General features: G+C 45.9%; 1 protein-coding gene across 1 annotated transcript in view; it reads left to right on the forward strand.

Moving 5' to 3' along the window:
* Positions 1 to 15,543: 15,543 nt before the first annotated feature.
* Positions 15,544 to 27,529, forward strand: part of MAS1 (MAS1 proto-oncogene, G protein-coupled receptor) — a 28,112-nt gene continuing 16,126 nt past the window's right edge. The window contains exons 1-2 of the mRNA XM_002747164.6: positions 15,544 to 15,742; positions 24,011 to 24,216. The gene's annotated coding sequence lies outside the window, so the exon portion shown is untranslated. The remainder of the gene's footprint in view (positions 15,743 to 24,010; positions 24,217 to 27,529) is intronic.

Below are 27,529 nucleotides of genomic sequence, written 5' to 3' on the forward strand. Positions count from 1 at the left end.
CCGAAGCCCAAACACCTGGTACCTCCAAATGTGACTGTATTTGGAGATAGGGCCTTTAAAGAGGCGATTAAGTGAAAATGAGGTAATTAGGGTGGGCCCTAGTTCAGTATGGCTGAGGGCCCTTATGAGAAAGGAAATTAGGACAGAGTCATACACAAAGGATCAGGCGATGATACAGGGAGAAAATGGCCACCTACAAGCCAAGGAGGAGGCCGCTCTGAAAGCACCTCAATCTTGGACTTCCAGCCTCTGGGATTGTCAGAAAATACATTTCTGCTATTTCAGCCTCCCAGTCTGTGGCACTTTGTTCTGACGACCCCAGCACATGAACACACCCAGGCATAAAGTAAGGGAGGAGGATGAAAGAAAACAAATAGCATAACCCACAGGACACATCTGCCCCCTGTTGAGCCGTCCCTGTGTACACACACAAGGTTGGCCAGACAGGAAGGTCAGGGTCACCACCCCTCTGCTGTGGATTGGATGTGGTTGGTTTGTTTCCACCAAAACTCATGTTGAAATTGGATCTCTAATGTGGCAGTGTTGGGTGGTGGGGCCTCGTGAGAGGTGTTTGGGTTTTCCATGCGGATCCTTCATGCATAGGTTGGTGCTATTCTCAAGGAAATCAGTGAATACTTGCCCTGGGGAGACTAGATGAGTTCTCTTGGGAATAGATGAGTTCCTTTGAGAGAGGGTTGTTCAGAGAGCCAGGATTCCCCTGGGACTGTCTCCTCTTCAAATGCATCCACTTCCCCTTTGATATTCTCCACCACGTTATGATGCAGTGTGAAAGCTCTTCTAGAAGCCAGGGCCATGCCCTTGAACTTCTCACCCTGCAAAATCATGAGCTAAACTTTATAGCAACACAAAATGGACTAAAACACCCCCTTGGAAGGTCTAAGTTGGGGATGGAGCAGTGGCCTGTCTTGGAGGAGAAAGCTCGGCTAGGTGGGTCCAACCTTGCATCGGAGGATGTGCGACGGAGTGGCAGGGCTGAGGCCTTCCGCACAGGGGCAGGCATGGGGCCAGGAGAAGCAACTCCATGTTGGGCAAAGCAAGAAATCCATTCTGCTCTGTGGCTTGGCTGTGTGTCACTGGGGAGACAAGTGGATGGTGTCTCACTCACACGGCCCATTGCTGACTGTTAAGGGGGTTGGGGAACAAACCATTCTGGAGGAACAGATTGAGGACAGAGTCCCAGTGCCTCTCTAGTCGAGGGAAACTGGAAAGAAGAAAGTCTTTGTGAGAACACAAAGATTTTCCAAGTGATTTCATCTTCTCACTGACGGACCCCGAAGGCTCCCCCACTGCCCCAGCCGCATTGCTCAATATAATCATCCACTGCAGTCACAGGGGAAAATGAGGCTGCAATTCACCCAGAATGGAAAGATCAGGTGCATATTTTCAGAGTAATTTTTTCGACTGACAGTGACTCGATAAATAACCATAGGCTAGGAGAAGAAGACTGTGTGGATGGGAGCTGGGTGGGGCATGTGCTCCAGTTGGCCTTCCACCCTTCAAAGAATCAGAGGCTGCCCAGCAAGACTCAGCCTCAAGCCGTCTCTCATGCTACTGATTGTCCCTAAGATCAGCTTGTTGTCCACGGTGCACTGAGGCGCTCCTCTGTGCCGCAGACTCCGCCCAGCTCTACCACCCACCTTGTGGAGTGAACAGCCCTCTACTGCACGATCCTCTAGAACACAGCAGGAAATTTGCATTTTTTGAACTAATGAGGTATGCAGGGAAAACCCTGATCTCTGCTGGAGGGGCACGAAACAGAGCAGCTCTGTGATTATTCAATGTATATGCTTTTAAAATTATTAATTAAAAAAATTTTAGATTCAAGGGATACACGTGCAGGTTGGTTACATAGATATATTGCATAATGGTGAGGTTTGGGCTTGTAATAAACCTATCACCCAGTCAGTGAACCTTGTACCCAATAGGTGATTTTTCAACACTCACCCCCTCCCACCCTCAATTTATATACCCATTTCATGGTTTTGGTCCAGCAAAGTCATCCACTAAAAACACCCAGTGACTAACAATGTTAGGCCTAAGTTTTCCACTCTCTTACTCTTTTCTGGACTTTTAAAAAAAATTCATTTTATGGATATAAAATTTTTATACAGAAATATTAACAAATTTTAGGTGTACAGGTCAATGACTGCCGATATAAATGTATATCTGTATAACCATGACCTTACTCAAGATAACAGAAACAGACATTTTTAAAAGGATGACAGCAGAGGACTGTTTCTTTTCATCCTTTACAAATCATTTCTTCCCCCTCATCAACATCCCTCAACATACATGAGAGATTTTCAATAATGTTAGGATGCTCCTGATTGCCCTGGGCACAAGCCAGCAGAGGGCTGCTTTGGGGTCTGGAAGGGTACTGGTGGTCAGGGAGACCACTCAGGGCTCATGGGACACCCCCTATTTCCTGCGGCTCACTCCCCAGAGCTGCCTGAGCAGGGTCTCGAGAACATGTTCCGATGCCATCCCGGTGTGCAGCAGGACAATGCAATTCCACTTTATAAAGCACATGCTACAGGCTGAACTGTGTCTCCCCAAAAGATACACTGAAGTCCCAACCCCACTACCTCAGAATGTGACTTTATTTAGAAGTCGCTGCAGGTGTAATTAGTTAAGATAAGGTCATGTTGGAGTAGAATGAACTCATATTGAATGCATCCAATACGATTGATGTCATAAGCAGACAGTCATGTGATGACAAAGATGTGGCCACAGAGGTGGAGACTGTGCAAGCCATAGAGTGCCAAGGATGGACAGCCGCCCCAGAAGCTGAGAAGAGGCAAGGAAGGGTTCCACCTAGTCTCAGAATGACCAAGGCCTTGGTGACACCTGGATTTGGGACTTCCAGCCTCCAGAGCAGTGAGAGAATACACTTCTGCCACTTGAGCCACGTGGGGAATGGGGCTCTGTTGCTGCAGCCCTAGGTGGTCTGGGAGAACAGCGTGCTGCATGCTGAGCCCACACCACTACAATGTCTCACCCTCCACTTTCTCCATCCCATGCCACCAAGGTGACTTTACTGAGTCCTACTCTTTAAAGTTTGTATTATGAAAACAACTAACTGACTTATCAAAGATTTAGATAGAATTTCAAATTACTTATCTTATGGGCCACACGGTTATGTCCCATGATAGCTATAGAAACAACAACACGAAGATGGCTAAGCTGTATCAGCACTTAGTAGGAGTCTTTCTTGCATCATCCCATTTAATGATCCCAACAGCCTTTATTAGGTGGATATGTCATTGTCACCATTTTACAGACAAAGAAGCTGAGGCTTTGGGAAGTTAAGTAACTTGCTCAAGGTCAACAGCAGTGAAGTGGATTGCAGTCTGGACACACAATGCCACATGTGGTGTTTGGTGGGCTGATCTCCCCCCAGCTCCACCAAGAATCACTGTGCAAGTGTGGATGAGCTCCTGCCTCCTCCAACAGCAACTCAAGGTGTGAAGGTCCTGTTGGACACGGACGTGGGGAACGTACCACCTTGCTGCAGCTTGGGATATGACCAGAATGAGCAAGTCCATTTCCTGAGTGTGGTGTTTAAAGCCCCACCTCCTGGTAAAGGCAGGCAGTGCTCCTTCTGGCTCCAAGGCTCTTTGTTGTGCTAATGAGAAAACCTCAAGTTTGGCCTCTGGTAAAGCACCTCCCAGGGAGGGCCTACCTACCCAGGGAAGCAGTGAGTGTGCTGGCATGGTATCCTGTCATAACTGCAGGCCCAGGGCAGGAGCACACAGTATTGAGGGATTTATGCCTGTGGAATTGCTTGGGAAAGGCTTCCAATCTTAGAACTTTCCTATTCTAGAGCGTTCTAGAATGTTCAACTCAGCTTATGCCTTTTACAGTCCCAGGGTATCAGAACTATTTAAGGGATTTGAATGTGACTTTGATGAATTGTGCTATGAACCTGGGTTCGCGTGACTTCACCTATATCCACAGGTCCGTGCCCTCTGACCCTGACCTCTCCCCAGGGATTCCAGGGATTCCCTGATGGGAGAGGTGTACTTCCCAGGGGTCACTGGTTTTTTGCCCTGTGCATGGGAGTCTTCTGCTTTCCCTGTTATCCCCATTATCCACTTCTTTCCTGTCAGCGCTTAGGAACCCAACCCTCACTTCCACTTCACTGTGGAAGAGAGGCCATGTATCAGTTTGTCCTCACACTGCTATAAAGAAACGTCTGAGAATGGGTAATTTGCAGGAAAAGAGCTTTAATTGGCTTCTGCAGGCTGTAGAGGAAGCATGGCAGCATTAGCTTCTGGGGAGGCCTCAGGAAACCTACAGTCATGGTGGAAGGCAAAGGGCAGAATAGAAGGAAGAGAGTGGTGGGGGAGGGGCCACACACCTTTAAACAACAGGGATCTCACAAGCACTCACTGTTGTGACGACAGCACCAAGGGGGAGGGTATTAAACTATGAGAACCGCCCCCCCCCCCATGATCCAATCACCTCCCACCAGGCCCCACTTCAGACATTGGGGATTACAATTTGCCAGGAGATTAGGACAGGGACACGGATTCAGACCATATCAGGCCATATGAGGGCTGGTATCTTCTGGCTCAGGGTTAGTGGCCTGAAGTGGCTACCAGATGCCCATAGTCAACCGTTAATTTTCCTTGTCAGCAGAGTACAGTGGAGAAACTGAAAATCCCTTCATCTCATTTTGGCCAATGGTACAGGCTTCTTCTCCAGCACATTCTCACAAGAACACGTGAGAATGTGCTGGAGAAGGAGCCTGTACCATTGGCCAAACAGCGTGAGCTTGCCCCATGCTGGTCCTCTTGTTCCCTTGCCCGGCGGTAGGTTTGTGGAAATGAAGAAAGAGGAGCATGGAAGGAACAGGTCTTCTGTGCGGAGAGCCACGCACTGTGTGGGTGAGACTGAGCCGTGGGAAGGTGACTGTTTTTCCTCTTTCCTCTGAACGATGCTTAAAGCTGGGACAAAATTAAGCAGACCTATTTTATTTATTTGGCTGCGTTGTGTGAGCTGGGCACATTTTTGTTTCTGTCTACTATGATTTTATTTTTTCGTTTGAGAGACGGCATCTCTCTGTCGCTCAGGTTGGAGTGCAGTGGTACGATCGCGGCTCGCTGCAACCTTGACCTCCTGGGCTCAAGTCATCCTCCCGCCTCAGCCTCCTGAGTCCTTGGACTACAGGCATAAGCCCCTGCACCCAGCTCGTATAATTTTTATTATTAAGCATTGGGTATGGGGAGGGATAACATGGGGAGAAATGCCGTATGCACCTAAAGTAAAATTTTAAAATAATCAGGTAGCTGAATAGCTACTGTTAAGTAGCCAACAGTTGCCAGAAATCATTAAGCTATGATTTTCCTCGTTGCAGATGCTGAGTGCACCTCATTAGAGCAGTGTATGGGCACTGACTTACCAATAATGAACCCAGCAGATGGTGTGGAATTTGGGTGATATGCAGGCTGTTTTCAGATAAGTGAGGCAAGGCTGGTTAGATACATTTTTATGTATATGTATATTAGCCAGACATGGTGGCATGCTTGTAGTCCCAGCTACTCAGGAGGCTGAGGTGGGAGGATCACTTGAGCCCAGGAAGTCAAGGATGTGGTGAGCTGTGTTCATGCCACTGTCCTCCAGCATAAGAATAACAGATGACAGAGTAAGACCCTGTCTTCAAACAACAAGGCAAAACCGTGTTCAGCCCTTACTGTGTTCTTGGGCACACGAGGAAGAACTGATTTAGTTCATTTTCCAAATGACTTACATGCAGTCTAACTAAGGAATTAGGTTAACATTCTAGAGATAATGATAAACCAGTATTTAAAATTGTGGTATTCTAAACATAATTTATTTATTCGAGTTATTGTTAGGCTCAGCCAGTACTAAATGAGTTAGGCATGACTCTTGCCACGAAGAGCCAATTTTAATGAGGAAAACAGATATGTAATAAAGTAACTCTAATAGAATTTAGCAAGTGCTAATGAAAATTTAGAGGGCTCCCTCCTTTCTTCAGGGATTCAAAGTCACTTCTATTTTGTTAGCTATTTGTAGTATTCCCAATATACAACTTACTATCATTTGGAAGTGACTTTTTTGTCAGTATCCTTAAGGATATTATAGGTGGAAAAACATTGCCAAAATTTATAGTTACTGGAAGAAAAAGGATAATACAAATTTATGATGCCCAGATTTTACCTCTGACTAATTTCAAATATTTTTCTTTTAGGTGGCCATAAGACAGGTCAAATATATATCTTCAGGCTTCTTAGCAGGAAAAGAGAAACAAACATTTCATGTACCCAATTTACAGTTTTCTATCAATACAAACAGATTGGCTGCTGTTCAGAGGAAACTCAGCTACTCCAGATGTAGAAATCTCAAAAAGGAAACTTTGTAGGTGTGTTGGGAAGAGTGTTAGCCAACCTTTATAAACACAGTGTTGATCTTCCTGTGTGTCTGTTTTGTAGAGCCCTGAAATGCTAGCTGATGAGTATCTCCAAAGGATAATTGAGTCAGTACAGTTCCGTGAAGGGCCAAGTATGCAGGGCTGAACCCGGGGTAATATTTAGAACAGCTAGAGGAATGGGCAGATTCCATGACCCAAGGCAATACTCCAAAAATATTCTTTCTCACAACTCGATTTTTTTCAAGATGTTTGGGTAAGAAAGAGCATATGATTATATTCTAGGTAAGGAATCTAGAAGGCAAAGTATCTGTGTAGCAGATTAGGTGCCGATTCAGAGGGCAAGAAAACGTTTCACTTATTTTGAAAATCACATCACCCTCCCAGAGCTCATGTCTGTATAAATGGCTACCTGACTACAGTCCAGGAAGGCCCCGGGAATTCTGCCACCTTGCTTATCAGCTAGTGTTAGTAGCACATGTAGTAGCGACATGTATGGCTGCCCGCCTCTTAGCACCCTTACCAGCACTGAGTATTTTAATTTTTAAGTGTTTGTCAACCCAGTGGGTGAAAAAGGAATATAGATATTTTAAATGTGCATTTCTTTGGCTAATAATGAGGTTGGATATTTTCCATATGCTTTGTTTGCCCATTTTCCTATCTGGAGGCTTACTGTTTTTTTCTTAACAATTTGCATGGGCTTTCTATATATTAAGCGTGTTCATCCCTATTGACCTGGATCTTGAGCCACTCCTTACTGGTAATAAATATAAAACAGCCAGCAGAATCTAGGATGAGTTTTGGAAAGCACGGTGAGTCTAGTTGGTTTAAAGTACTGTAATGTGGCTGGGTGCGGTGGCTCACGCCTGTAATCCCAGCACTTTGGAAGGCTGAGGTGGGCAGATCACCTGAAGCCAGGAGTTTGAGACCAGCCTGGCCGATATGGTGAAACCTTGTCTCTCTGAAAAATACAAGAATTAGTCGGGTATGCTGGTGTACGCCTGTAGTCCCAGCTACTTAGGAGGCTGAGGATCATGCAGGAGAATTGCTTGAAGCTGGGAGGCGGAGGTTGCAATGAGCTGAGGTCATGCCACTGCTCTCTAGTCTGGACAACAGAGCAAGACTCCATATAAAACAAAATGAAAAAATACCATATTGCTCTGATGCTTTAGGCCGGTATCAAAACCCTTTATTTGTAATTCATTTTTAAACCTATCCTTACTTCCCAAAAGGCTCGCAGCAGACAATGCTTTAGTAATAATTTTGGTGTGAGGCTGTCGCAGAGAAGAAATGGGGGTCACAAAACAACATGTAACTTTAGCATGCAATTTGAAATTATTGAAAAAATTAATTCAGAATTCTTATAGTTTGCAAAGAAGGCATTTCAGTTTGGCATTATGTAAGTGTATGCTCCTGTATGAGTGTGTTCATGCATGTTCTGTAGTTTTGTAACAAATCACTTTCCTTAGCCACTAAGGGAAAAAAGTGTGAAGATTTCAATGACTAAGCTCAGCTACAGTACTTTTTAAAATTAGGAAATACTTTTATTGAGGTATAAAATTTACATATAGTGAAATGCACAAATCTTAGTTATTGAGTTTGGTGAGTTTTATTTTTTATTTTTTGGTGAGTTTTGATAAATGCATATGTCTACCTTGGCCATACCTTCAAGATATAGAATGTTATCTTCACCTCAGAAATTTCCATGCTGCCTCTTCTTGGTCAGTCTGCCGCTTAGGGTAAAAAATGATCAGATTTCCATCACTATAGACAAGTTTGCCTCTTCCAGAACTTCATATACACATATGGATTCAGATAGTATATACGTAGTGTTTCGTGTCCAGCTCCTGTCACTCAGCCTCATGCTTCTGAGACTTACCCATGTTGTTGTAAGCATTTGTATCTGTGGGTTGCTCCCTTCTGTTGGCAAATAATATTCCATTGTTCTATGTATGAATGATCTTCAATTTGTTGATCCAGCTTCTAGTTGATGAACTTCTGGGCTGTGTCTAATTTTTATTTTTATTTATTTATTTTGAATTTAATTTTATTATTATCATTTTTTATATGGAGTCTTGCTCTGTCGCCCAGGCTGGAGTGCAGTGGTGCGGTCTCGGCTCACTGCAACCTCTCCCTCCCCGGTTCAAGCAATTCTCATGTCTTAACCTCCCAAGTAGCTGGATGACAGGCCCATACCACCATGACTGGCTAATTTTTGTATTTTTAGTAGAGATGGGGTTTTGCCATTTTGGCCAGGCTAGTCTCCAACTCCTGACTTCAGGTGATCCACCCACTTTGACCACTAACAATGCTGAAAATGGGTGTGAGCCACTGTGCCCAGCCCTAATTTTTATTTTTGTAAATAAAATGGCCATAAGCATTCTTTTTTTGTTTTTTGGGTTTTTTTTTTTTGAGATGGAGTTTTGCTCTTGTTGCCTATGCTGGAGTGCAATGGCGCAATCTTGGCTCACCGCAACCTCTGCCTTCCAGGTTCAAGCCATTATCCTGCCTCAGCCTTCTGAGTAACTGGGATTACAGGCATGCACCACCATGCCCAGCAAATTTTGTATTTTTAGTAGAGACAAGGTTTCTCCGTGTTGGTCAGGCTGATCTCTAACTCCCGACCTCAGGTGATCCGCCCACCTTGGCCTCCTAAAATGCTAAGATTACAGGCGTGAGCCACCGCGCCTAGTGGCCATGAGAATTCTTACACAAGGCTTTTTGTGGCTATAGGCTTTAATTTCTGATGGATAAATGCCTAAGAGTGAAATTTCTGGGTCATTTAATATCTAGGAAACTAACACAATCCCCCCAAGCGGCTGTGCGATTGATACTCCCACCGGAGCTATATTAGAGTTCTAATCATTCTACATCTTCACAGACATTTGGTGTGAACAACCTTTGTACTCACATTTTAGTGGGTATGAAATGGTATCTCCTTACAGTTTTAATTTACCTTCCTCTGATGATTAATGATACTGAATACTTTTTCATGAGCTTCTTGGCCATTTGTGTATCTTCACTTATGAAGTATTTGTTTAAGAATTTTGTCCATTTCAGATAAAACTATACTGTCTTTTTCAAGTTGTAGGAGGTTTTTACATATTCTGGATGCAATCCTTTGTCTGATATGTTTTACAAGAATTTTCTTGGATTGTGGCTCACCTAGAAATTTTGTATCTTTGATGAACAGGCATTTTAAATTTCAATAAAGCCCATTTTATCATTTGTCTATAGTGAGCGCTTTTTGTGTCCTAAGAAATCTTTGTCTGTCTCAGTACCAGGAAGATGTTCTCTTGCTCACTCTAGAAGCTTTGTGATTTAGCTTTTATACTGAAATCTGAGACCCTCTCAATGTCACTTCTGTGTGCAGTGCAAGGTAGCAGCTGAAGTTCACTTGTGTCGCTGTGAATATTCATCTGCCCTATAAAGACTTGGCTTTCCTCACCGAATTGTTTTGTCACCCTTTTGGAAAGTCATCTTGTCATATGTGTGTGTCATGACTACTCATTATTCTATTTCATTAATCTCTTTGCCTATTCTTTTGCCAACACAAGCCTGCCTCAGCCTCCCAAAATGCTGGGATTATAGGCATGAGCCACCACACCCTGCCTACGCTGTCTTGATTACTGTAGCTTTTTTTTTTTTTTTTTTTTTTTTTTTTTATGAGATGGAGTTTCGCTCTTGTTACCCAGGCTGGAGTGCAATGGCGCGATCTCGGCTCACCGCAACCTCCGTCCTCTGGGTTCAGGCAATTCTCCTGCCTCAGCCTCCTGAGTAGCTGGGATTACAGGCACGCGCCACCATGCCCAGCTAATTTTTTGTAATTTTTAGTAGAGACGGGGTTTCACCATGTTGACCAGGATGGTCTCGATCTGCTGACCTCATGATCCACCAGCCTCGGCCTCCCAAAGTGCTGGGATTATAGGCTTGAGCCACTGCGCCCGGCTGATTACTGTAGCTTTGTAATAAATCTTGAAGTCAAGTGGAGTCTAATACTTTAACTTGAAATCCTCCTTTAATAAGCTATAAGGCTTCAGACTTCTAGCCTACATCCCAAATCAGAGATACCGTAAAATACCTATAAGTGTGCATTATCCGTCGTTTATTCTCATATTGAGCTGGGAGCACTGTGACTGCCATGCAGTGACTTGCTATGAATTTACTAAGTATGAGCACACGCTTCTGAACGTCTCCCACTCCGCAATCATTTCCAAACTTGTTTCAAGAAAAAACTTTCTGGTATGGTGTTCTGGATTTAGCAAATAAAGAGGAAAATGAGATTTAAAAAAGAAGAGGAGAATGGAGATGAGTTTATAGTTTACAGGCTTTACGTCCTCGGCATCGGTGAGGGTTGTGCACTCTGTAGTCACTCTCTCCTTGCTCTGACAAGGGCGTTAGGGCAAGTTACTTAAACCCTGCAAGCTTCACTTTCCTCATCTGTAAAATGGGGATAACATTAAGCACTTAAGAAAATGTCCTTGTGACTCCCAGGAGTAAAGAACCGAAGGAATTCTGAGGACTTCCTCTGTAGCTCTGAGTCCAGATGGTGCTCAACTAGAGCAGAGACAGACGGGAATACACACACCTGAAGCGCAGGTGAGCTCTCGGATCGGACAGAGCGAGTCATCGTGAAGTGCTCTGTATTTTCACCCATGACTTAATGCGAGCTTTCTCTAAGGATGTCCCTGTGAGCAAGATCGTCTGTCCTGGGCAAAGGGCTCTGCCACTGGTTTTCCTCAGGGACCCTTTTTTCAAAGATTCCCAGAGAAAGAGGGGAGAAGAAGAGAGGAAAATTAGTCAGGGTAAGGGTATTTTCCCAAGCCATCAGAGCATGTGACTCTCTTCAGGCAGACCCTGATCTTCCCGCCGGGGGAGTGCGCCCTTCTCCTTTTCTCTCCATCCTCACCCTGCCCTGTCACCCGGTGCCACCCCCATCCCCATCCCCTCCCCATCTTCATTCACTGTGTTGGCCCAGGCTGCCTCATACCATGCTTGGTTTATATTCTAATTATTCTCTCCCACTGCAAACTTTAGCCAGCCCTGTAGACATGATATTGGGTGATTCTGGAGAACTCAGAAGGGTATTTATTTATTTTCTTATTCCTATGAGCTATATTAGTTGGGAGTTCTCCTTTTGGAGCTAGTGAGGTCTAGTTTGTCCTCTGTGATGGTCTCTGGGGCGGCAGCAGCAGCCCAGGCTCTCCTGCAGGAGGGAGCAGCTTGCTGAGCCTCCCCCGGCTCCTCAGTGGAAGGACTGTCCTGGATTAGGGATGCTTGTCTCCTTCTGAGTCACTCCACATCCTCCTTACTGCTCCACAAGGAACTTGTGCCAGATGAGAAGTCTCCTTCTGGGCAGATTCGTATGATTGAGGAGAGGTTGGGGGGCTCTGGGAGCTGAAAGCAAAGCATCCCACATGATGAGTTCTCATCTGCAGCCGTGCTCTGTTTGGGCCCTTCCTTTTGGAAGGCTACTTGCACTGCATCCAGTGGGTTTGCTTCCCTGTTTTCATGCCTATATAGTTTCTGCCCTTTGTAGCATTCTCACTGTGCCCCCACGTGGACCTGACTAGTTAGAAGAAACCAAGCACATGGTGGGGAAGTTGTCATTTCTCTTTCAGATCTGATGTTTAAGAAATGTATGCTGAGTCTAAAGATTGTTACTGGGGACTGTCCAAACCAATTCCATGGGGGAGTTGGCTAGCAGAAGCCTGGAGAAGATTCCCTGAGGCTGACAGGGATCCGATCAGCCTGGGAGGGTTCTGTTCTCAGGGTTTTATCTTGGGCTTTTATCTGGTCAGTGAGATCCAAAGCCTCTTTTGCAGCTCCAGAGGGCAGAGGGCAGACCAGTCCCGCTCTGAGACTCTGTCAATCAAATGGATGGGATAAAGAATCACTCATCACTCTGGTCAAGTTTGCAAGTCTAAATTTCTAGCATACCTGAAGTTGTTCTGCTTCTGAATGGTGAACCAAGACCATTTGTCCTAAGCCAGTTGCCTGCCATTCTGTGGTCTTTCTGTTTGTTTCCACTTCTTACTCTGAGGCCGTCTTCTGTGAAAATGAGTACTCAAGCAACTGACCATTCCCTCCATTCCTGCAGCCCAGCCCCCTGCCCCCCTGACTTTTCATCTTTCTAACATAGAGGGGAGTGCTGGGGAGTGAGGCATTTAATGGTCATCCCCCCAGAATACAGGCTTGGCATGGAGGACATGGAAGAGTTCCTTCCAGATAAGGAACATATCTTAGGATGTGACGTGAATTCTTTAGACTTCCCTCGGTTTAGTGCTGAGTGAAGGCACCATGGCACTTTGGGGCTTTGGGGACCTACCACTGTGCCTACTGCCACTTTTATGGGTCCACTGCGTGGCTGTGGGTAAATATGTTTCCTTCTTCCCTGCTCCCATAAGGCCCTTCTCCAGGCCCTCTTCATTATGGTTCTCTGCTGTTTGATGGGAGAAAGAGGGATGTTGTTTCTCTAGGGAACTTTGGAAGGTTTGACTTGGAGGTGGATGCTAGAACTTCCGCCGGAAGTTGGAGCTCCAGACCCTCCTCTTTCCCAGATTCGGTTGCTTTGTTACCCGCTGTTAGTACACCTCCTTCCCCGCAACTCTGCCCACCTCTCAAGAGGAGAATGATTACTCACAAAGACAAACCAAGCACAGAAATAGCCAACCTATTTGTGGCTTAAATGCAAGCAGTTTTATTTTTACTGTGAGCTGCTGTATTTTCTCTAAGGATAAATCATTATCTGCCACAAATGCGACTCCCTCTCCATCTGTGATAGTTCCTGCTTTGTTAGTGGTGCCAATTAGTCACAAAACAACTGGGGCCTTCTGCCACCCACTCAAGCCGGGGACGAAGAGAGCCACCTCTTTCAGGCTCCCCTAGCCGGCCACCAGCCCCTTTGGAGACTTTCTCCCTACCTAGAAGCCATCAGGCCATTCCAGCTTCACGGTGGCTTGCCCTTCATTCACTTCGTGACCATTATCAACTTCCACGTTGGGCAGCTTGTTGTCCTCTGCCTGTCGGGACAGACTTCTGTTCTGTTAGATGCTGGAAAAAGCAACTCGGTGAGGCCCTCAGTTCTGTTGACTTACATAATGACGTCGGCATCCTCCTTCTAGTTGGTCACTGTGCAGGGTTTCACAGCACCCATAAGGACAGGGTGAAATGTTCATAACATCTGGACAGCCCCTGCTCTGAGAAGCAGTGAATGTGGAGCAGAGAGGATCGCTCTGTCCCATCCCATCTCCATCCCGCATTTCCTTCAGGGTCTCTTGCTCCCCTGCTGGGATTGGAACCTTCCTGGGCAGCCTGTTCTTTCTCTCCTAATTGTGTTTTCTGCCGTGGTTCTGATCCTTTCCCACCAGGCACTCTTTCTTTTCTGCCTTGCCGTTTGCTTTAGCTGGTGCCTGTTTCCTTTTAGTTTCTGACCATCCTCTGGGAAACTAAAGTTCTCCAGGAGGCTGACCTTCTCCTTCCTTGGAACATCAGAACCAGGTAATGAGAATACCTTTCCAACTTCAGGATCTTCTGGTCTATTGATTTGCTGAAATCAATAGACCAGCAAATCACCTGTTCTATTGATTTGGTGCTCAGCACTGCCTACCCAGTAGATGCCTGCTGGCTCCAGGGGAAGCTTTCTCCTCTCCCCTTTCTTCTTCCCTCTAGGAGGACTCGAACTGCTGGTCAGGCTTCCCACAAGAGTAGTTTGGCTCTGCCCTGGGACTATGGTCTTATTGCTTACGAAATCAGTCAGAGGGAAACTGCATCTATCGGTGCCTATGGCTGCTTTCCCACAGAGTCTGAAATTGCCTTCTCACCCATTTTGATATAATCAGTCCCCAGGGTCCCTTAATAATTTGGCACAGTATCTATGAAGGAATCCCTTTACATAAGAAAAATGCTACCATGAGTGAGGGCTGGGTCTTCAGGCTTGGGTTCTCAGGCTTGGCTACCTGAGATCCAAGAGATCCAGAATACTCCTGCTCAGCCTTTGGTGCTTCACATTGGGTTCTTTGAAAAATGGGTAACATATTGACCATTTTTGGTTTAAAAAAAAGAGAGAGGAAAAAAAAACAAACAAAAAAAAAAAAAAAAAGGAAAAGTGCAGAACAGGGATCAGGGAAAAAGGAATTTGCTCTTATGTTCCTGACTGCACGGGTGAGAGTCTGCATCTAAGAGAAACAGCTGCTCCCAGGAGGAGTCCCCAGACCAGGCTGGGAAGCAGTCTGGGCAAGGCCAATGGTGCAGACCCTGCCTCCACCCCTGGAACCCGCTCCTTGGCTTGTTTGCTTTTCACTGCATCCTATGGGTCTTTTTTTTTTTTTTTTTGAGATGGAGTTTCGCTCTTGTTACCCAGGCTGGAGTGCAATGGCGCGATCTCGGCTCACCGCAACCTCCGCCTCCTGGGTTCAGGCAATTCTCCTGCCTCAGCCTCCTGAGTAGCTGGGATTACAGGCATGTGTCACCATGCCCAGCTAATTTTTTGTATTTTTAGTAGAGATGGGGTTTCACCATGTTGACCAGGATGGTCTCGATCTCTTGACCTCGTGATCCACCCGCCTCGGCCTCCCAAAGTGCTGGGATTACAGGCTTGAGCCACCACGCCCGGCCCCCACCATGGGTCTTATATACATTGAGCGTGATTGTCTCTGAAACTGGGTTGTAGGAAGGGAGCAAATTCTTAACTGTCTAGCCACATATCTCCCACGTGTCTCTCTGGGTCTATACATAGTCTTATCCCATCATTACAACATGTCAAGGTCATATTATTAGCTCCATTTTACAGGTGAGAAAACCAAGTCTTAGAGAGCTTGGCAGAGGTCACATGAGTAATTAGAAGCCGAACTGAGAATTTGAGCTGGTTCTGTCTTTCCACTACACATGTGGTTTTGCCCTTCCATGTGGCATTTCTCCAGGTCATCTTTCTCTTTAGCCCTGGCTGGCCTTTGTGGTTCGAGGTGGTCCACTGCCTTGCGTTATCATCAGTTCACATCCCGCTCTGGATTGGCGTGAAGATTTTCACTCGAGTGTGTCACCGAATGATGCCATTGGAAGCTTCTGCTGATAAGCGTGGGACCATCTGCTTGGCACTTCTCAAATATTTTCAGCAGTGGGAGAGCAGCTCTGATTCCTTCCGAGATGAGAGGCTGCAGCCATGCAGCCTTCGAGATGTTGGAACTGGAGACCCTGCAGGCTGGCTGGGCATTGATGCCCCAGACGCAAAGGGAAAGCCAGCCTGTGGCCACTTCTGACCCTTCCTGAGCAAATGACACCAGCGAGTCCGCGTCCCAGTTTTTCATTGTTCAGCTGTCCTTGACAACCAGAGTAAGATTTCCCCTCTTTAAAAAGCTATTTCCTGGGTAACTGTTTTCTGTGCTGGTTTTCTTTTTTGTTTGTTTGGTGTGTTAGATGTTTGCTGTTGGAATGTGTTGGCAAAATTTCTGTCTCCTCCTGCTTTTGTTTCAGAAAATTTACTTCTTTGCTGAGTTAACTGTTCCTAGGCATCGTTGTTCAACTTCAGGGTTGAAACTTGTGAGTAGCGTTTTCTTTTTTAAGTTGTTGCAGGGGAAAGAATCTTAGGATCAATTCACAGTTCGAATGGTGGACTTGGAGGTTTTCAAGGTTCTTAATGAAAACTGATGAATGATAAAGAAGTTGAGCTTTGAAAGAGTTGCTCCTGAATTCGATTCCTCTGGAGAAATTACTTGGCTCACAGCTGTTGGGCATCACTGGGGCAAGCTGCATTGATTTTTCTTCGTTTTTCCATAGTGGGCACTGGCATCAGTGTTAGCTTCTGTTGCTTATGAAGGTCACATGCAGCACTTTGGTGACAAGGTATCTATTAAAAGAAATCTGGGGCTCAGTCTTGATCTTTGGTACGAGAATTTTAGCAACACTTCCCCATCAGGATACTTAGAGGGAATTTGATGAGAGAATGTATAGGGTATTGTTAGATGGCTGTGGGTGCAGCAATAAAAAGGTGATCACGAGCTGGCCTCTGGCAGAGTGCTGTGGACTGGGCACCACTGGCTTCCTGGGCTGGGTAAGTCTTTGCCGCGTGGGCTGTCCTGTGTACTGTGGGATGTTTAGCAGCAGCTCTGGCCTCTACCTGCGAGATACCAGTAGCACACTCCTCTCCACTGTGACAACCAAAAATATCTCCAGTCGTGCCAAACATCCCTTAGGGGACAAAATCACCTTCTCCCCTTGTATACCAGGGCTCTAAATTGATCCTGTAGTATGTTTAGAAAGGGAGTAAGAAGTCTCTGCCTCTCCATGCAGATGGCCCTAGTGTTGGGAAGGTGGGAATGGTGCATTTAGTACCAGGACAGATGTTCCTGCCCTGTACATTCCCCTCAGAGCCCTTGCCTGCCATGGAAATTCCATCTCACAAATGGGTTTCTGTTTGTCCGGGTGACTGCACACATACACAGGGAAGAATTTGCCCTTTTCTCTGGATCTGCACACCTAGAAAGTCCAGCCTACAGTCAGGCTCTCTTTTAAGTTGCCTGGGAACAACAGGAAGTTTCAGATGGCCCACTCCTCAAACCTGAATTTTGTTGACTTTTTCTCTTTCCTTTATTCTCCCTGCCTTCCTCCCCAGCCCCCTCTTTCTTTCTTCTAAGAGTGATGTGCTAGGCTGGGAATCTGGGGCCATGGGAGGACTGTACTCAACTGAATGGGAATGTGGAAGGGGTTGTTTGCTTCTGAGGTCTCTAGAGAACACTTGAGCAAGCATAAATGTATGGCATTTAGAACTCTCTGCCGACTCTGAGTCTCCTTGTTTTTTCTGTCAGCTCCCCCATCCATCTGTTCCTCTCACTATCATTGAGAGGTAAATGCAGCCGGCAATCTCAGGTAGACCTGCCGGGACACGGGCTCTGCAAAGCCACATCCTTACACATCTATGGAAACCACCATGGTTGTTTTCCCTGCTTATTGATTCATTCTCTCAGTTTGGCATTTCCATGAGACTCATGGTGGCACTTGTATTTCATATACCCCAGCCTTTCACAAATACATTAAAATGCCAGTTCTGTGAAGCAGTTGAGGCCCAGTGGAGCTAAGCACTTTGACATAGGACTTGCCTGTAGTGGTCAGTTGGACTGAAAGTGCAGCTCCCAGGCTGAGCAGCCGTAGGCACAGGCAGAACAGACAGTGGCCTCTGTGTTGTTCTTTGATCAGTGTCAAACCTCTCTTCTCAAAAGTCTCTTCTGCATTCAGATGCGATACTGCCTACAATTCTTTGAGTTTTGCAGGTGGGTGGTGGGAATTAAGTCCTACTTTCTACCATGGTTAGCCTGGATTGTGGTGGCTTGTTTGAGGTGCTGGAGCCTGAACAGACATGGATCATCCCCATGGGGGCAGCCACGCTGGGGTGAGGGCAGTGGCAGTGGTGGCATGGAAGGGGATATCAGTGCTGGGCAGGGCAGGAGGATATCTGCATGGCGGGTGCAGGGAACTGGTACTGGGTGCTGGAGCTCCTGCTGGGTGAGATCTGTGTCTCAGGGTGGGGGGCAGGGGCAGCATCAGCCCAACAGGAAGTAAAAGGACTTTACAAATTGAGGAGGCTGTCTGTGCAGAGGCAGGGGAAGAGCAGTGGCAGACATAGGCAACTGTTCTTAGATGGGTTGATCAAATGAGTAAATGCAGAGACGACCATGGAAGCCAGGTTACTCAGAGAAGGGAGTTACAAATATGGAGAGGGAGAAAACGCGAATGAATTCATTGGTAGTGGGTCAAAACTTGAGATATTGGTGTCAATTCATGATTATATATATATATTTTATAAAGATATAAAAAGATACAGGAATGCAGCTGTAGGTGTGTGTATGTACAACTATACATAAATGTATCTATATACATATATTCCTTGGCCCTTCCCCTGAGAGGGCCTGGAAGCAGTGACAGCCTCCTAGCAATGAGCACATTTTGCACCCAGATCTTGGTTTCTAAATGTGATTATTAACTAAAAGGAACCAGGGCTCCTTGGAGAAATGGCTGATTCTAGGCACTGGTGCAGGTGGCATACAAGATTATGGTAAAATGTCCAGTTTTTTTTTGACTTGGAAGGCCAGGCATATTGGAAGAAGTGTGGCCCATCGGGGAAGGTTGGATTTCTGTTTTGGCTCACTGAGGCTGCTGCCACCATGAGAGGCCCAGTTGGGCCTCTCATACCTGGGGCTGTTGGTTATATGGCTCTGATATGCTGGGGAGATATGTGAGCTAAAGCTGTGCATTTGGATTTCATCAGCAAGTGGTGATGTTTTGAAATGGTGGGATTGGACAAGACCACCCAAAAAGAGTCTGTGGAGTAGGAAGGGAAGAGGGTCGACAATGGAGTCTGCTGCCTGGCCAACATGGCAGAACCCCATCTCTACTAAAAATACAAAAAAATTTGCTGGGCATGGTGATGGGCACCTGTAGTCCCAGCTACCTGGGAGGCTGAGGCAGGAGAATTGCTCAAAACCGGGAGGTGGAGGCTGCAGTGAGCAGAGATGGCACCACCGCACTCCAGCATGGGCAACAGAGTGAGACCATGTCTCAGAAAAAAAAAAAAAAGAATGGATCCTGGTGGAACTCTGAGACACAGGGCAGTGTGAGAAGAGATCCAGAGAGGGAGACAGAAGAACTGCAGGAAGGCAGGAGGAGAGCCAGAGGGAAGAAACTGTGAGGCTCTAGCATCATCTCAGAGACAGCAGCGGGGAGACAGGGAGTGAGGTTCCACTGTGAGGCTCTAGCATCATCTCAGAGACAGCAGCGGGGAGACAGGGAGTGAGGTTCCACTGTGAGGCTCTAGCATCATCTCAGAGACAGCAGCGGGGAGACAGGGAGTGAGGTTCCATAGCAACAGTCGTGCGCTGGGGAGGGGCTTGAGCCTGAGATCGTGTCTCACCCCCTTCTGGAGGACTTGGCTGAGAGCGCTGCACTGTTGAATGGACTGGCTCACTTCTCTTCTTTGTTCTGATGAAAGGACACGCCTGAATTTCTTCTCCCTCTGACATCAATGATCTTTACCCATAATGGCAAAGTGTGGTGTTCTTCATCTATAGAAGTGTTTATTGATCATGGTGATGGCCATGAGCCACTCTGTGTCACAGAAGAAAGTGAAAACAGAGACAGTATTTCTGAAAAGAACTCATTCCTGTGTGTTTGTGTTGTTTTGGTTCTGGGTTTGGTATTGGGTGGATGGTGCTTTAATAAATAAACATCCATTATTTGATAAATAAGATCCATCCTTTGATAAATAAAAAGAATCCATCTTTTAAGGTTGTTAATAAAGATAATTAGCGACAGTGCAGTTGATTGTGTGGTTGCTTCTGGCGACATAAAAGCCATTAATAAATGTTCCCAAGGTCCTAACAGCCTCACGAATGGGTGTGTGAACTTCACACATAGATAGACTGTTGACAATGAGCTGGTGCGTGTGTGTGTTGGGTGGGGCAGGGGAGGGCTAGATATAGCGCCAACTTGGACCTGGGCAATCCAGGCCCCGCTGCTGCCTTTGTTACTAAGTATGTAACCTTGGACTAGTCCTGAGTTAATTTCCTCACCTGGAAAAACAAGGGGGTGGTTTGCAGTGTCTGCATGATTTTTTCAAGCTCTAAATCTTAATGATTAGCAGAGGACGGTCGGACTTCATCAATAAGGAAGCGTTTTTAAGAAAATTCCAAGCAGCATCCTTTCATGTTTTTAATAAAATACTCCAGTTTCTGGGGAAAAATAATTTGTAACATATATGACCAAGTGTCATTTTTTTTTTTTTTTTTTTTTTGCCAATCAGTTTGAGCTAATGAGGTTGCTCAGGTTAGCCTTGAACTGATGACCTCGCCTTCGCGAGCGCCATGAGCTCCGGCGTGAGCCACTTTGGACTGTATTTTTTTTTTTTTTTTTTTGAGATGGAGTTTCACTCTTGTTACCCAAACTGGAGTGCAATGGCACAATCTCGGCTCACTGCAACCTCCACCTCCTGTGTTCAGGCAATTCTCCTGCCTCAGCCTCCTGAGTAGCTGGGATTACAGGCACGCGCCACCATGCCCAGCTAATTTTTTTGTATTTTTAGTAGAGACGGGGTTTCACCATGTTCACCAGGATGGTCTGGATCTCTTGACCTCGTGATCCACCCGCCTTGGCCTCCCAAAGTGCTGGGATTACAGGCTTGAGCCACCGCACCCGGCCTCCAAGTGTCATATTTACAATTATTTCTTGCAATTCAATAAAAGAAATAAATAAAGAATATTAAAAAATCCCTTGAAAAATACAAGTAACTGTTAACATGAAAGAATGTTCAACCTTATTAACAATCAAATTAAAACAAGGTGTCTTGTATTACCTATCACACTTGGGAATTTAAGAAACTGAAGATGTGTAAAAAAAGAGGCATATATATGCTGTGAAAAAAAATTATCTACTGTTGATGTTGGTATTAATATAATTGGCATGGTTATTTTGGATGACAGTTTGTTAATACACGTTTAAATCTTGAAGAATGTTTACACCCTTTGGTCTAGCAATTCCACTTTTAGAAATATGTCCTAGGGGAATAATTGGAGATGTGCACAAAATTTGCATCCATACAAATTCATTACTGTGCTTTGTTTTTAAAAATAGAGACAAAAAATCAGAAGCAAATGGTATGTCCAAGGCTGGGGGATTATTAAAAATAAATGAGGAAAGCTGGGCACAGTGGCTCACGCCTGTAATTCCAGCACTGTGGGAAGCCAAGGCAGGAGGATCACTTGAGTCCAAGAGTTCGAGACCATCCTGGGCAACATGACAAAACCCCATCTCTACACAAAATATAAAAAAGTAGCTGACATGGTGGCATGTGCCTCTAGTCCCAGCTATCTGGGAGGCTCACTTAAGCCCAGGAGACTCAGGCTGCAGTGAGCTGTGATCTCGCTGCTGTACTCCAGCCTGAGTGACAGGGTGAGAGACCCTGTCTCAAAGATATCAATCAATCAATCAATCATGATACCACCCCAGACTTTGAGTATATACTCAAAAGTCTGAAATGTGAGAAAAGTGAGAAAATGTTTACAATATGTTATTGCATGGAAAAAGGTAGAAAGTGAGGATACTAGAAGGTTATAAAATGCCATCTCAATTTTAAGAACGAGTGGAGTAAGACATGGAAAAAAAGACTAATGGACTATCCCAAATGTTGAATGGGGTTAATTTTTAGTAGTAGTTGTATGTGTAGATTTTCCGAATTTTCTTCAATGAACACATACTGTTTTAAAATTAGAAGAAAGGCGGTAACATTTAGAAGAAAATACCCCCGTTTTGTGTTAAGATGAAACAGGCTATAAAATGAGCCCTGTTGTGACTGTAACTGCCCAAAGGGTTCTCTTTGCCTGCTGCCCAGGCAGAGCCAATTTATCAAGACAGGGGAATTGCAATGGGGAAGGAGTTTAATTCATGGAGAGCCAGCTAAACGACAGACCAGAGTTTTAGGACTCAAATCAGTCTTCCTGAAAATTCAGAGAATGGGGTTTTATAAGGATAATTTGGGGTGTCGGGGACCAGGGAGTGAGTGGGGAGTGCTGACTGGTCAGGTCGGAGGATGAAGTCACAGGAAGGTGAAGGAGGCTGTTTTGCTTCTTCTGTTTCCGGGTGGGATCACAGAACTGGCTGAGCCAGATTACCTGTCTGGGTGGCACCAGCTGGTGCATCAGAACGCCCAGGGTCCGAAAAATATCTTGAGCACCAGTATTAGATTTTACAATAGTGATTTATCCTTAGGAGCAATTGGGGAGGTACAGAATCTTGTGGTCTCTAGCTGCATGACTCCTAAACCATAATTTTGAATCTTGTGCCTAGCTTGTTAGTCTCACAAAGGCATTCTGGGCCCAGCAAGAAGTGAGTTTGTTTTGGGAAAGGGCTGTTACTGTCTTTGTTCCAAAGTTAAACTATAAACTAAGTTCTCCCAATGTTAGTTCAGCCTATGCCCAGGAATGAACAAGGGGAGCTTAGAGTTTAGAAGCAAGATGGGATCAGTTAGGTGAGATTTCTCACGGTCATAATTTTCTTACTGTTATAATTTTTGCAAAGATGGTTTCAGGGTAACTTTTTGTTAAGGGCAGAGCTCTTGGAACAGGCAGGAGTGGTTTGATCAGTCCCTGTGGACTATTTCACTTGCAGAGAGCACACAGTGACAAAGTCACAATGAGAAATTAAACACGTCTTTTTTTTTTTTTCTTTTCTTTTCTTTTTTGAGACAGAGCCTCACTGTGTTGCCCAGGCCGGAGTGCAGTGGTGCGATCTCAGCTCACTGCATCCTCCTCCTCCCGGAGTGATTCTCCTGCCTCAGCCTCCGACTACTTGGGATTACAGGCACTGCCACCACACCTGGCTTATTTTTGTATTTTTAGTAGAGATGGGGTTTCACCATGTTGGCCAGGCTGGTCATGAACTCCTGAACTCGGGTGATCTGCCTGCCTCAACCTCCCAAAGTGCTGGGATCACAAGCGTGAGCCACCGCACCTAGCCCAAACAAGTCTTGAAAAATATTCCCAGCAATATGGTGATTTTAATTCCTTAAATAGGAAAGGTTAGAGGCAGACTGGATTGGAAAACTTAAGTGTAGAGAGGCTATAAAAAGTGATGTGATGTCTTAAAAATAGGATTAGGCCCCAGAGTGTAGTGGAGAGACCTCTGGGCTAAGATCAGGCGCGCTGGGCTCCAGGGCTTCTCAAACTGCTTGTGAAAGTTGGCCTGCCTCACAGGCTCTCCAGAAACCACTTACTAATCTGTACAGTTGAGGGGTTTGGCAGAACAGTGATTTCCAGACTACTCCTCCTCCCCCTTCTCCCTCTCCCCGCTCTTCCTCTTCTTCCTCCTCTTCCTCCTCCTTCCTCCCCCTTCCCCTCCTCCCTCTTCCTCCTCCTCCTTCCTCCTTCTCCTCCTCCTTCCTCCTCCTTCCTTTTCCTCCTCTTCCCTCTTTCTTCTTCTCCTCCTCCCTCTTCCTCCCTCCTCCTCTCTCTTCTTCTTCCTCCCTCCTCCTCTCCCCTCCTCCCTCTTCTTCCTCCTTCCTTTCTCCTCCTCCCTCTTCCTCCTCCTCCTTCTTCTTTCTCTCTCTTTCTTTGTCTCCCTCTTCCTTCTTCCTCCTCCTCCCTCCTCCCTCCTCCTCCCTCTTCTTCCTTCTCCCTCTTTCTTTGTCTCCCCCTTCCTTCTTCCTTCTCCTCTCTCCTCCTCCTCCTTCCTCCTCCTCCTTCCTCTTCTTCCTCTTTTTCTTCCTGTCTCAGCTTGTGGTCAGAAGTCAGGTGACCTGGATTTCTGCTTGGCCAGCACTGCGAATTAGGATCCACATAAGTTTCTGGGTACTACAGTCCTGCAGGACCCAGGGAGCACTGGACACACTGGAGCAAATGCAGATGGTGGACGCTTTCGGGCTGTGCATCACGGTGGCTCTGAGCCTGGCCTGGTTATTAATCCTTAGGTTTTTCCCTCTAAAAAAAGGGCAATGACATCATCCTTATCAGCCTCTCAAGCTGATTGCAAGGCTCCAAAGCTAGGCTGGAAGGAGAGGTGCTTTGGCCTCAAGCGCCCACACCAGGGTATTCTCAGTCTAACTTATTTCTCTCTCCCTAGACATCTCTTTCATGAGAAGGAAGAGAGGAAGACAGATGCTCTGTGATGCTGCCGGTAATGCTGACCAGTCATGGTGCCGTTACCTCCTTGGCCGTCTTTGCATTCTGTTCCCACTGAGGCTTCCGCTGCCGTGTAACTGAGCGCTCCAGGTACCACCGAGGGCTGTCAGGATGAGCTGTCCTTCCATCCCAGGCTGTCACTGCCAGGTAAACATGCATCCCTGCAAATGGAAGTGCTGTGTAAGAAAAATGATTGCCGGCCAGGTGTGGTGGCTGATGCCTGTAATCCCAGGACTTTAGGAGGCTGAGGCAGGAGGATCACTTGAGCCCAGGAGTTCAAGACCAGCCTGGACAACATGGCGAGACCCCATCTCTGTAAGAAATAAACAATGACAACAAAAATTAGCTGGGCATGGTGGTGAGCACCTGTAGTCCCAGCAACTCAGGAGGTTGAGATGGGAGGATCACTTGAGTCCAGGAAGTTGAGGCTGCAATGATCTATGATTGCACCACTGCACTCCAGTTTGGGCAATACAGCAAGACCCTGTTTCAAAAAAAAAAAAAAAGATAATGAAAAATGTTTGGCATGTCTGGGCAGAGAGCCTCTTGTCCTAGAATTGGGTTGACACAGAGAGAAGCTACCCTCTAATTTACCCTGCTATGCAAGTGCCTACCTCGTCTGCATGGCTTTCTGAGATATCAACTGTGTGGTCTTCTCTCTGCTGCTGGGGAAGGCTCACTGAGCCAACACTAAATTATTCTGAGCTAGACTGTTTTGTCAGCTAGCATCAATTACCCTTCTACTTTCCCTCCACTTCCCAACCTCAAATATCCCAGTCAGTCATCCACCGACAGAGATGAAGAATACACAAAATGACCAAGGAGCCGGGGGAGGAAAGGGTTGGGGTGGTGAGCACGTAGGGCTGGCTGTCATCAAGGCATTTCTTGCCATCTGCTATTTCACTTCAGAGACTGAAACTCAGTCAGTGGGGTAAGACTGGGAATAGGATTTTTAGCAATGTGTTCATTTAAATAGAGCCCCACTATAAAAACAATTTGGAGGATTATGACTCGTTTTTAAATGAGAACTAGTTTTGATGGAATTTTTTGATGAGCATTCCGATCATGACTAAAATCCACATCGTGATCAAAATCTGCCTGAATACTGTATGTGCTTCATGAGTTGCGCTCTAACCATTAGAAAACCACGGGTGTTAAGTGTGATGCCCTGCACTGAAAGTCGTCGTTTTCTCTCACGGAGAAGCAGAGTGTGTTCTTAGAACTGTTATAATGGGGGTTACTTCTTGAAACAGTTCAATAAGTGTTTATTAAATGCCTGCTGTGTACAAGTACTGGAGATCCAGATGCAAATAAGATAAAGTCCTATTTCCAAGGAGTTTGCAGTTTAGTGGGTATATCAGGCTGCTCCGGCTGCCGCAACAAAACACCATGGACTTGGTGACTTATGCAACAGAAATGGCATAAGTGACGGTTCGGCAGGCCAGAGTCCAATGTTGAGGCGCTGGCAGGGCTGGTGTGGTGAGGGCTCTCTTCCCGGTTTGCAGATGGCTGCCTTTTCTTTCTGTCCTTACCTGGCTTTTCCTCTGTGCCCCCACAGAGAGAAATCTCTTATGTCTCTTCCTCTTCTTACAAGGACACCACTTCTGTTGGATTAGGGCCTCACTCTTAGGAACTTATTTAGCCATAATTACCTCCCTAAAGGCCCTGTCACCAAATAGTCACATTGAGGATTAGGACTTCAATATATGCATTTTGGAAGGGAACACAATTCCATCCACAACAATCAAGAAGATATAATTTTAACTCTGAGGCTGGGCACAGTGGCTCTCACCTGTAATCCCAGCACTTTGGGGGGCCAAAGCAGATAGATCGCTTGAGGTCAGGCGTTTGAGATCAGACTGGGCAACACTACAAAAAATTAAAAACAAAATTAGCCAGGTGTGGTGGCACATGCCTGTTGTCTTGGCTACTCAGGAGGCTAAGAGGGGAGGATTGCTTGAGCCCAGGCGTTTGAAGCTGTAGTGAGCTATGGATGCACCATTGCACTCTAGCCTGGCCAACAGAGTGAGACTTTCTCTAAAAAATGTATTTTTTTAAATTAAAAATATTTTAACTCTGCTTTGTTACAAGGAGAGTATAGGGTTAGGGTTAGGGTTTGTTATATCTTGGCTATGAACATAGCGAGGCCCCATCTCTAAAAAAATAAAAAGAAAAGAAAAATTAGCCAGGTACGGTGGCATGTACCTGTAGGCCCAGTGATTGGGAGGCTGAGGCAGGAGTGTTATCTGAGCCCAGGAGTTCAACCTGCAGTGAGTTATGACCACATGACTGTACTCTAGCCTGGGCAACAGAGAAAGACCTCATCTCTAAAAAAATACAAAAAAATTCAAAAGAAGATACTATCTGAAACACCTTTCCCAGCTGACTTTTGTGAATTTACTTGGAAACTTTTGGGGAAAGGAAGAAAAGTTGAATACAGAAGTAGAAACTGGTATTGTAAAAGGAAAATGTAGGACAGGTCACTTGGGAGGATGGGTCAGTGGTGGAAAAGGAGCACGCTTTTAATCTAGGATGAGCGAGTTAGATGATGGAGAAGGGGAGGCGACCTGGGGTAACTGAGAGCTCTCTCCACACAGCACAAAGCTGCAGCTAAAGGATGTGATGAGAAATCCCAGGGCCTGGATAGGAGGCAGAAAGACGTCCTTGTCAATATTCTCAAAAACTCAGATTAGGTCCTGATTTTACATTTCTAGTCTTTGGTTTGGGTTTGTAATTAAAAGATGAAGGCACTTGGCTTCCTTGCATAAGCAACTTCGGTTTTGCCATAGCTGTCAACCCGTGTTGGCCAACACGGGAGCCCGAGTCACATGAGGCTCCTGAGCATAGAAAACTGGGCTCATCGGAAGCAAGGCGCCCTGCAAGAGCGAAATACCCGCTGCATCTGGGGGACTACTAAGTATACACCAGTGTAGAAAAGAATATATTTTTTGTGTTGAGGATCTGTTGAAATAATATTTTAAACACATTAGGCTAAATGAAGTACGTTATTCAAACGGATTTTGCTGGTTTCTTTTTACTTGCTTTAATGTGGCTCCTACTTCGCTTACACAGGTGGCCCACCTGTCATGTTTCTGTTGGACAGCGCGGTCCAGGCCCTTCTTACCCCGACTTTTGTGTACTCTGAGTTACTTTCCTTCCCCCTCTCCACACCAGCAGCAGCAGGAGCAACAGAACACCGGCTCTGAAGCGCGTGCTGGCCGCTGTACCGCTGTCCACCGTCCTTGCTGTGGCCACTTCAGACCCCTGGGCTGCTCTCTCAAATTCCCCGATGATTTGATTACAGCCATTTTTTCCATCGATATTTCTGGTCTCCAACACTATTTCTCAGCGATTTCAGCATCTGGGGATGATTCTTCCGGCCCTGCGTCTCCAGGTTCTGCTCTCAGCTCAAATGATCTTGTCCTCCACCCTCCCTCATCTCTTCTTTTCCACGGTCATG

The sequence above is a fragment of the Callithrix jacchus genome, chromosome 4 (genome assembly GCF_049354715.1).
Source record: "Callithrix jacchus isolate 240 chromosome 4, calJac240_pri, whole genome shotgun sequence".
NCBI classification, from domain to species: domain Eukaryota; kingdom Metazoa; phylum Chordata; class Mammalia; order Primates; family Cebidae; genus Callithrix; species Callithrix jacchus.